Source organism: Ovis canadensis, chromosome 5 (assembly GCF_042477335.2).
Source record: "Ovis canadensis isolate MfBH-ARS-UI-01 breed Bighorn chromosome 5, ARS-UI_OviCan_v2, whole genome shotgun sequence".
Taxonomy (NCBI): Eukaryota; Metazoa; Chordata; class Mammalia; order Artiodactyla; family Bovidae; genus Ovis; species Ovis canadensis.
Genome location: NC_091249.1, coordinates 74,938,591 through 74,950,146, shown reverse-complemented (window position 1 = coordinate 74,950,146; position 11,556 = coordinate 74,938,591).

The window sequence follows — 11,556 nt, the reverse complement described above, 5'->3', positions numbered from 1 at the left end:
GTGAGAGCATGGATCTTGGGGCTTAGAAGAAAGTGGGGACTAAAGAGGACCTTTCTTCTTTGGTACAGGAGGAAAAGATGGTTTAGACAGAAATGATTTGGAGAAGCCAGGAGAAGACATTTGCCTAATGCCCTCCATTTGCTCTAGACCCAAGAATTCTTTTTATTTTTAATTGGGGAATAATTATTTTGCAGTATGGTGCTGGCTTCTTCCATATAACAATGTGAATCAGCCATGACTATCCATATGTCCCCTCCCTGTTGAACTTCCTCCCACCCCAGCCCCACCCCACCCCTCCAGGCTGTCGCAGAGTGGTGCCGAGTTGAACTCTCTGTGTTATACAGCAACTTCCTTTAGCTGTCTCTTCTACATATGGTGACGTAGCTGTTTCAGTGCTACTCTCTCAATTTGTGCCACCCTCTCCTTCCCTCACTGTGTCCAAAGTCTGTTCTCTATGGTTGCATCTCTATTCCTGCCCTGCAGATAGGTTCATCCGTACCTTGTTCCTAGATTCCAAATATAAGCATTAATATATGACACTTGTTTTTCTCTTTTGACTCACTTCACCCTGTATAATAGGCTCTAGGTTCGTCCACCTCACTAGAACTGACCCAAATGTGTTCCTTTTATGGCTGTATAATATTCCTTTGTATATATGTACCACAACTTCTTTATCCATTCATCTGTCAGTGGACATCTACATTGCTTCCATGTGCTAGCTATTGTAAATATTGCTTCAGTGAACATTGGGGGGGGGGGTACATGTCAGACCCAAGAATTCTTAACCTGAGGTCCATAAGGCCCTTGGCAGTCTATGAATGGAATTCAAGGAGTCCATAAAGTTGGTGGGGAACACTTACATTTTTATCTTCTCTTTCTGGTATAAATGTAAATTATTTATTTTAAAAAGCACTTACATAATGCTTAGTATATTCTAATTGCTGTTCTGTATCCTTAAACACATTCTTTAATCTTCATAACAAATATGTTAGTAACTGCTGCTGTCTCTCTTTTACATTAGAGGGAAACATGTTATTCATCTATTGCTACATAGCAAATTGTTAAAAAACATACCAACTTTGGACAACACACATCTATCATCTCACAGTTTTAGGGCTCGGGAATTTGGGCATGCCCTCAGCCTCTCACAGGGCTGCAGTCAAGGTGTTAGCCAGTTCCAAGGACTCGTCTGAAGACTTGACTGGGAAGGGATCTGCTGCCAAACTCACATAAGTTGTTGTTGAATCCAGTTCCTCAAGGGCTGTTGTGTTGTGGGCCTCTGTTCCTTGCTGGCTATTGGCTGGTTGCCACTCTCACTTATTTGTGGGCCTCTTCAGCATGTCAGCTTGCTCCATCAAACTCAGAAAAACAGAAAGTTTGCCAGCAATATAAAAGCCATAAAATTCTGGGACCTAGTGAAAGTATTATCTCCTCATCATTGCTTCTGTTGGTTAGACACAAGTTACTCAAAAGGATGGGATTGTGTGAGACTGTGACTAGGAGGAGGCAGCGATCTCTGGGGGCTGCTTTAGAACCTATCTCCTGCAGGAACCAGGCCCAGAGGGAACAGTTGCTTACCCAAGACTACACAGGTAAGGGGCAGCCAGGATTCCAAACTGAACAAGGCAACTCGAGAGTCTGTGTTCCCACTGAACGGCGCTCCTTCTTATGATGTAAATTGGATGTACCAGTGTGTGTGTTGAATTTTCTGTGAGGTCACACTAGAAATTGTGGATAAATGTTTCCTGAGAGGAGGAGAGAGTGGATAGGATATTAACTCAGGTATGGAATCTGCAACTTTTTCCTCCTAGTCACTGGTTGCCTTTTCATTTTGGTGATGGTTTCCTTTTCTATGCAGAAGTTTTTTAGTTTGATGTAGCTCCACTTGTTTACTTTTGCTCTTCTTGCATTTGCTTTGGCTGTCAAATCCAAAAAATCATGGCCAAGGCCAGTGTCAAGGAGCTTCCTATGTTCTCTCCTAGGAGTTTCATGGTTTCAGGTTTTACATTGAAATCTTTCATCCATTGGAGTTAATTTTTGTGCATGGTGTAAGACAGTGGTCCAGCTTCACTCTTTTGTGTGTGGCTGTCCAGTTCTGCCAACAGTATTTACTGAAGAGACTGTCCTTTCCCCTTCTTTACCACTAGGGCTTCCCAGGCGGTGCTAGTGGTAAAGAACCTGCCTGCCAGTGCAGGAAACGTATGAGACGTGGGTTTGATCCCTGGGTTGGGAAGATCCCCTGTAGAAGGGTATGGAAACCCACTCCAATATTCTTCCCTGGAGAATCCCATAGACAGAGGAGCCTGGTAGGCTACAGTCCATGGAGCTGCAGAGTCAGACATGACTGAAGCAACTTAGCACTCATGCACATCCTTTCCCCACTGTGTATTCTTGCCTCTTTTGATGTAAATTAATTCACCTTACACGTGTGGTTTATTTTCTAGGCTCTCTTTTCTGCTCCATTGATCTGTGTCTGTTTTTACGCCAGTACTGTACTACTATGATTATTGTAGCTTCGTAATACAGGATCATGATGCCACCAGCTTTATTGTTCCTTCTCAAGATTGCTTTGGCTATTCTTGGTCTTTCATGGTTCCATCCATGGGGAGATGAGGCTCCTTGGTGAGCCAGATCTGGAACCTCTCACCCTGGTGCAAAGCTCTGGCCTTTCATTCAGGGCTCTGGCAGAAGCAGGACAGACTGTGTGAAATAAGACCTGAACTCCTTGCTGTGCCCTCATTCCCCAGCCCTCCCTGGAGATCTCCTTAAAAGTTGTCTGAAACGTAGCAGCAGAGAGAGGGGCAGGGGAAATACAGCAGTGAAGAAGGGACGGAGATGCAAGAGTGGTGCATGGAGAAAACATGGAGCAGACGGGAAAACAGAGGAGACCCAACAGAGTGAATTGGGAGGGTAGGGCACAGTGCAAGAAACCGTATCTCAGGTCTGAGCAGCATTGCTCAAAGCCCTACATGTGACATCCAGTGGAACCCGCCATCTCTAAAGCTGACTTTAGTCTGAGCAACCCTAACTTCAGTCTGTCCAGCCAAGTGGGTTGTAGAGAGTTGTGTAAAGTTTCCATCAGTTTATCAGCATATCTTTGTCAAGCTGCTTCTTTTTTTTTTTAATTCACATTTGGTTTATACATGACAGTCACTGTGCCCTGTCTTCAACATTGAATACGTCCAACTCATCTATACCTACAGCCCTCACAGTGAGGTTACCCAAGTCAAGCCGTAGGGACACATTCCAATCTAAGCCATAAAAAGCTTAATTTTATGTTAAATCAGGATAAGCCAGTGCTCTAGAGAAAACACATAAACTGCCAAGTCCTCCTCTTTTCCCACGTTGGTCATCCTGGTGCCTTGCAGGAGCGTGTTTCCAGCTGTTAAGGTTATGAATTCTCCCACACTGAGGCCAAGATGAGTCCCTTCCGGCTACAGGAATTTCCAGACAGGACAGAGAGAATGACATCAGCTGCCTCAACAATTGACTTGGTTGGGGTTAGAAGCAGGGATTCAAACACCATGGAAACTCAGAGTCACAGAACCAGCAGACAAGCTAGGCAACAGAGTTCACCTGATAGAATGCCTTGCTTTTGCTTCAGAACATAAGGACATCTTTTCCTGATCAAGGGTGTATTTTATCTCCTTTATAATACTGATTTAGTGAAAATAAGTGCATTGTCACACAGCACAAAAATACGCCATTATTCAATGGCTGCTGCTATTTAAGCTGAAACAATTGTTATATATTCCTAGTGAACTGAACTTTTTACAATTCTAAAGTGTCTTTTCATAAGTCTCAGTTCAGTTCAGTCGCTCATAGTCATGTCTGACTCTTTGCGACCCCATGAATCACAGCATGCCAGGCCTCCCTGTCCATCACCAACTCCTGGAGTTCACTCACGTCCATCAAGTCCGTGATGCCATCCAGCCATCTCATCCTCTGTCGTCCCCTTCTCCTCCTGCCCCCAATCCCTCCCAGCATCAGGGTCTTTTCCAATGAGTCAACTCTTCGCATGAGGTGGCCAAAGTACTGGAGTTTGAGCTTTAGCATCATTCCCTCCAAAGAAACCCCAGGGCTGATCTTCAGAATAGACAGGTTGGATCTCCTTGCAGTCCAAGGGACTCTCAAGAGTCTTCTCCGACACCACAGTTCAAACGCATCAATTCTTCGGTGCTCAGCCTTCTTCACAGTCCAACTCTCACATCCATACATGACTACTGGAAAAACCATAGCCTTCACTAGATGGACCTTTGTTGGAAAAGTAATATCTCTGCTTTTGAATATGCTATCTAGGTTGGTCTTAACTTTCCTTCCAAGGAGTAAGCGTCTTTTAATTTCATGGCTGCAGTCACCACTGCAGTGATTTTGGAGCCCAAAAAAATAAAGTCTGACACTGTTTCCACTGTTTCCCCATCTACTTCCCATGAAGTGATGGAACCAGATGCCATGATCTTCATTTTCTGAATGTTGAGCTTTAAGCCAACTTTTTTGCTCTCCTCTTTCACTTTCATCAAGAGGCTTTTTAGCTCTTCTTCACTTTCTGCCGTAAGGGTGGTATCATCTGCATATCTGAGGTTATTGATATTTCTCCTGGCAATCTTGATTCCAGCTTGTGTTTCTTCCAGTCCAGCGTTTCTCATGATGTACTCTGCATATAAGTTACATAAGCAAGGTGACAATATTCAGCCTTGACGTACTCCTTTTCCTTCTTTATACTATAAAGCCTACTCTGACTAATTTTAGCACAGTACCCAAGTTTTCCTTTTGTCAGACTTTATATGGGGCTTTCTTCCTGCAACTGAAATACCTTTTTAGTTTGCTTTGTATTTATGTTACTTCCCTGGTGGCCCTGCTTGCAATGCAGAATACCTGGGTTTGATCCCTGGGTTGGGAAGGTCCTCTGGAGAAGGCATGGCAACCTACTCCAGTATTCTTAACCTGGAGAATCCCCATGGACAGAGGTGCTGGTGGGCTATAGTCCATGGGGTTGCAAAGAGTCAGACACGACTGAGTGACTAAGTGCATGTTTATGTTACATATCACGTGAGGAACATGTAGTTCAGTATTGCATTTAGTCTAATAGTCTTTGCTTCTAATTAGTATAGTTTGTTTACACTCAATGGAATTAATGTTTATTTTGGTTTAGTTCCATCATTTCAGTATTTGTTTCCTATTTCACTTATCTATTATGTAGTTGCACTTAATTTTTTAGCATAAAGCCATAATACAGCTTTGGAGGAGGACATAGCAACCCACTCCAGTATTCTTGCCTGGAGAATCCCATGGACAGAGGGGCCTGGCGGGCTACAGTCCATGGCGTCACAAAGAGTTGGGCATGACTGAAGTTATTTAGCATGCATAATACAGCATTGTGGATAAAAGCACTGGCTCTGGAGTCAGGCAGCTTGGGAGCATTTCCTAGTGCCACTGCTTGGGAGATGTGACCCTAACCATGTTTCTGAATCTCTCTAATCTTCATCTTCTTAACAGGAAAAGATGGTGGTGGGGGGTGGGGGGAGAGTTAATAGCAATTATCATAATTATCTGATGGGGTTGGGAGAGTCAGCTTTTTAAAATCACAGGTAGGAAATTCTCTGGCAGTCCAGTGGTTGGGCCTCTGCACTTTCACTGCTAAGGGTCTGGGTTCAATGCCTGGCTGGGCAGCTAAGATCCCACAAAGCCGCACAGCCTGACCAAAAAATAATTAATTAAATCACATGCTAAAAAACACTTAATAGTAATGTTTATAAAATATACTTTCCATTAATCTTACCTATTATTTTATTAAACAGTAGACTTAATTCCTAAAGCTAATACATTGCCATAGCTACTCTGACATAGAAAGTAGGAGCTGCATTTGCTCTCCTCTGCCACCTTCCATAACAATGTTTTCTGATCATTTAGGTTGACCTTTGTATTTCTTTTCCTTAAGGAAAAACTAGCTCTTAAACATTTTATCAAATTGTCGTGCTTGACTTCTTGTTGTCTTTTATGTTATCCCCTTGGATTCATGTGCTGTCGATGCCCTGTCCCAAATCTCCTGGGCCCACCTGAGTTCAGTAGTAGCAGCAAGAGATATTTGCCCTGGCAGCTTTCCACATTGGGAGCCTGGAGCTCTCTTCTCTGCCTGGGCACTTTCTCAAGCACCACAGGAACTTTCTCAGCTGCTGGAAGGAGCAACCGATGTGCAGGGAGTAACAATCAGTGGATAAAATCTCAGCATCCTTGTCCTTGTTAGTGTTATTCTGAGACATATTTCTCACACTCATTCAGAGAGTTCCAGTTTGCCACAATAGTAACCTGCTCTTTAGCCTTATTTTCACCCTAGTCTCACTTTCCCAGTTTCCTCACTGGTGTTTCCTAGGATTATCTTGCAGATAAATATTGCATTCAGTCTGCAGCCATTGAGATGATCATATTTTTTCTCCTTCTGTGTCTTACCTTGTGGTGGTTTTCAACAATTTATTTTCAAATATTAATCAGTATTGCATTCTGAAAATAAACTTAATAATAAACTTAACAGTTGTAACACAGAGATTGATAGATAAGTTGATTCATTTTATTAATGTAGACTAGACTGTTTTGCTCAGTCATGTCCAACTCTTTGTGATCCCATGGACCGTACAGTCCAGGAATTGTCCAGGCCAGAATACTCCAGTGGGTTGTCATTTCTTTCTCCAGGGGATCTTCCCAACTCAGGGATTGAACCCAGGTCTCCCACATTGCACACAGATTCTTTACCAGCTGAGTCACCAGGGAAGCCCAAGAATACTGGAGTGGGTAGCCTATTCCTTCTCCAATGGATCTTTCTGACCCAGGAAACAAACTGGGGTCTCCTATGTTGCAGGTGGATTCTTTACCAGCTGACCTACCAGGGAAGGCCTGGTATCCTATAATTTTCATTTCCTATAATGTTTTATCAAGTTGGGCATCAAAGTTACATTGCCTTTACAAAATGTGGTGAAGAGTAGCCATGTTTTTCTATTCTCTAGAAAAGTTTGTGGTAGATTTTTGCTTTCTTCCATTATAAATGTTTAGAAGAATTTCTCTTGAAAATCATCTGAACTTGTAGCTTTCTTCATGGGATGATTTTTAATCTTTTATTCAGTTGTTTTAATAGATAGACCTGTTCAGATTTTCTATTTTTTCATGAATTGGTTTTAGCAAGTCATGTTTTCTAGGAATTAATACATTTCATCTAAGTTGGCAAATTTATTGTCAAATTGATTCACAATATCTTCATATAAATTTTGTAATCCCTGTAGAATATTTTTCTTTTTTCTAGCCCTTTTAATGGTTTATTTGGAAAAGGCAATGGCACCCCACTCCAGTACTCTTGCCTGGAAAATCCCATGGATGGAGGAGCCTGGTAGGCTGCAGTCCATGGGGTCGCGAAGAGTCGGACACGACTGAGTGACTTCACTTTCACTTTTCACTTTCATGCATTGGAGAAGGAAATGGCAACCCACTCCAGTACTCTTGCCTAGAGAATCCCAGGGATGGGGGAGCCTGGTGGGCTGCCGTCTATGGGGTTGCACAGAGTCGGACACGACTGAGCGACTTCACTTTATAAGGATTTATTAATTAAAAAAAATTTTGTGTTATAGCAGTGGTATGCTGCACATGAGAGGAAGCAAACTTAGCTATTGTTCCCTATTTAACCATAAATGCAATTATTTTAAAACGTCTCATTTACTCCTGAGTCAGAAGGGGCTTCCCTGGTGGCTAAAGAACCTGCCTGCCAATGCAGGAGATGCAGGTTTGATCCTTGGGTGGGGAAGATCCCCTGGAGAAGGAAATGACAACCCACTCCAGTATTCCTGCCTGGAGAATCCCATGGACAGAGGACCGGGTGGGCTACAGTCCATGGGATTGCAAAGAGTTGGACACGACTGAGCACAGCACAACAGCATTCCAAATTCCTATGCAGTATTGTTCTTTAAAGACATGACTTAGCAACTAAACAGCAACAGGGCAGAAAGGCATGACTATATCACCAGCACTGTGATATATCTAGTGCATATTTAATAGTTAATTTTTTAAAAACCGATTACATGTTGATGCGGTAGAGAAGAAAAAAACTCCCACAGAATTTGGGCTATTTTCAAACATGTGCTTTACCACCCTCTGCCTGACTTATAAAGATGTTCATTATTTTATAGTAAAGTATTACTTTATTTTATAAAGAACCCTTCAAATCAATAAGTAAAGGTGAACAGGCGCAAAAAAAAAAAAAAAAAAAAACACCAGCAGAAAATAAACCCAAAAACATTCAACATAAATAGTATTTAGAAACTACAAACTTACAGAAGAGGATGGTCTACCCATATACAATTGAATATACTTGAATAGGCAAAGAAACAACTTGAAGATTTTATGTAGATCTGGGTGCAGGGAAGAATATTCCCTTATAAAATGATGGCATGTTGGCACAATATTTCTGGGAAGAACGATAGGAAAATGCATATCAAAAGTGAAATGAATCAGAAAGAGAAAGATAGATACCGTATTCTAACACATACATACGGAATCTGGAAAAATGGTACTTAAAAATTTATTTACAGGGCAACAATGGAGACAGACATAGAGAATAGCCTTATGGACACGGGGAGAGGAGAGGGGAGGGTGAGATGCATGGAAAGAGTAACACCAAAACTTACATTACCATATGTAAAATGAATAGCCAATGGGAATTTGCTGTATGGCTTAGGAAATTCCAACAGGGGCTCTGTATCATCCTAGAAGAATGGGATGGGGAGGGAGATGGGAGGGAGTTTCAAAAGGGAGGGGATATATGTATACTTATGGCTGATTCATGTTGAGGTTTGACAGAAAACAAAATTCTGTAAAGCAATTATCCTTCAATAAAAAAATAATAATTTTAAAAAAGTTTAAAAATTAAACAGTACCCTTTGATGCAGCATTTCCTTTCTAAGAAAATTGTTGCAGAGAAATTATCAGATAACTGGATAGGGATATAGATGCAAAAATTTATTACTTATGGAAATAAAATATAAAAACAAAACAGGCCTTTTTCAGGAGGGAATATTACAGAGACAATGCACTGAAGGAAAAAGATCAACAAGTTAAGGAAATTTTTATATTTTAATTATTGATGGATATTAATGGATTTTCTTCGAGCAACTCAGAAACAAAATAATAAAAATAATAATTGTTATGATCACCAGGTGGCAGCATGGCTCTTTTTTAAAAATGGAGCATTTTGCCATTGGTTCCAGGTTGTCCCTCCAGAAGTTCCAGCTTTCTTAGTCAACCAAGATCCATGTCTGACTTACAGAAATTCCCTTTATAGCATCATGCACTATGGTAAACTCCAGCACATTAGAACACCTACTGAAACTCCTCACTGAGATGTTAGGGAAGTCCATACTTTAAAGTTCTTCTTAAAATGAAAATATACCCCCAGTGACCCAAGTCAGCTCTAACCACATAGAGCATGACTGCTCTCCCCTCCAGAATTTGGAAACATTTAAAGATAGCTAGCACTGTTTTCCAGCATTTAATACTATCTTTTCCAGGTGGAAAAGTCCCCAGTTTTCTGCTTTTCTCTTTTTATTGCTTTAGTCTTCGTGTTGTATTCATCCTGCTGTCGTTTCCACTTTTTCCAGGCAATCATGTAGCCAGCTGGTGCTTAGAGTATGTGTTTTTGGAATCCCGGCACCAATGCTTCCTACTTGTATGTGCTTGGGCACCTTATTTAAGCACTCTGTCTTTCGGATTTTTCAACCATGAATTAGGAAAATAATAGAACCTATGACCTCAAAGGTTAGTGGGGAGGATTAAATAGGATAATTGTGAAAAGTAGATAGCACAAGGTGTGGCACACATGAAATGCTCAGTTTGTGTTAGCTTGAACTGAACTTCTGTTTTCTAAAAATAATACTCATGGAAATCTAATGAGAATGTCAGTAAATGGCCTAGCATAGCATATGGTGCTCAACGGCTTCCCAGGTGGCACTGGTGGTAAAGAACCCATTAGGAGATGTAAGAGACTCGGGTTCGATTCCTGAGTGGGGAAGACGCCCTGCAGAAGGGCGTGGCAACCCACTCCAGTATTCTCGTCGGAAGAATCCCATGGACAGAGGAGCTTGGCGGGCTACCATCCATAGCGTTGCAAAGAGTCAAACACGACTGAAGCGACTTTGCAAACCAAAAAACAAAAAGAAGCACGACACAGGAAAGCCAGCATGTAAGGGGTGCCTAAGGGCTCTGTGACTCACGACTGATGAAAACACAAATGACAGCAAGAGTGATGGCTTGGTGCTCTGTTTCTCTGTGTTATGAGACCTTGTTTTTGTTTTTTTAAAGATAGTTTTATGTTTAAAGCAAAATAAAGAGGAATGTAGAGAAATTTCTCATAGACTCCCCTACCCCTCTACATGCACAGCCTCTTCTATTATTAACATGTCCCATCAGAGGGGCACATTTGTTGCAATTGAGGAAGTGACATTGAACATCATAGTCACCCCAGCTCCATAGTTTATATTATGGTTCACTCTTGGTGGTGTAGTTTCTGTCTACTATAATGTTCCTTCTCCCTAAAGAATGTCCTTAACATTTTTGTAGCATATTCTGCTGGTAATGAATTCTCTCAACTTTTATTTGTCTCATAGAGTTTTTAATTTACCTTGCAAGTAGTCCTGTTTCTGATTAAAAACCTATGTGTGATTTTTTTCCAGGTCTGGCCATAGACAATTACAAAGTCTTTCTTGACCTGAAACAAAAAGACTGACAAATATTTCTCCAGGAAATGTGGGTTTATTCAGGATCAGCAGAGAACTGCAACTCGGAATCTGCAACAATGGGGATCCACATGTAAGTCCCCACACAGAAGAAGAACATGTTTATAGAGGAGGAAAGGAAATTAGGAGAGGGGGCTGTAGTTAATAAAGAATTCGCGGCTTTTCACTGTCTAAGTTCTTGCCAGAAAAGAAGATGAGTCTTCTTCCTATTGGGCTATGCAGTGGTGCTGAGTGTGAGAGCTCCCCTTTCTGGTCTCCCAACTCTATTTAACTGAGGTTGCTGTTTATTAATTTTTTATAACTTTATCTGGCTGCCCTCCCCACACCAGCCTAGACTTGGCACACAGCTTGTGCACTGCAGTCTCTGAAAGGAATTGCAGTCAATGACACAGTCTGCCCGGCCACCCGTGCTCTTTCGTATATCAGCGTTCCTGGTTCAGGTGTCTCTGGAGATCTCTTTATTGGGGTCTCTTGGCAGAAGCCTTCCTCAGACACTTCTGCTGAAACCCTTTTGTTGGTAACAGAGGAGGGAACCCATGTTCTCCACACAGTACCCAATACCTTCCCAGTCTAGTCTTCCCTGCTCTCTCTGCCCCTAGCCTCCAGGTTCATGAAATTGCAGGAGCTTTCAGATTAGGGCCTCCTTCAACAGTGAGACAAGCCCCACACCTGTACTAACCCACTTAACCCTTAACAGGAGTTACCATTCCATGAGGGAAAATGGATGGAGGAGTCAATGCTTTCTCCTGTTTAGCCTCTTGCTTGTACTATGACAGTAAGTAATTAA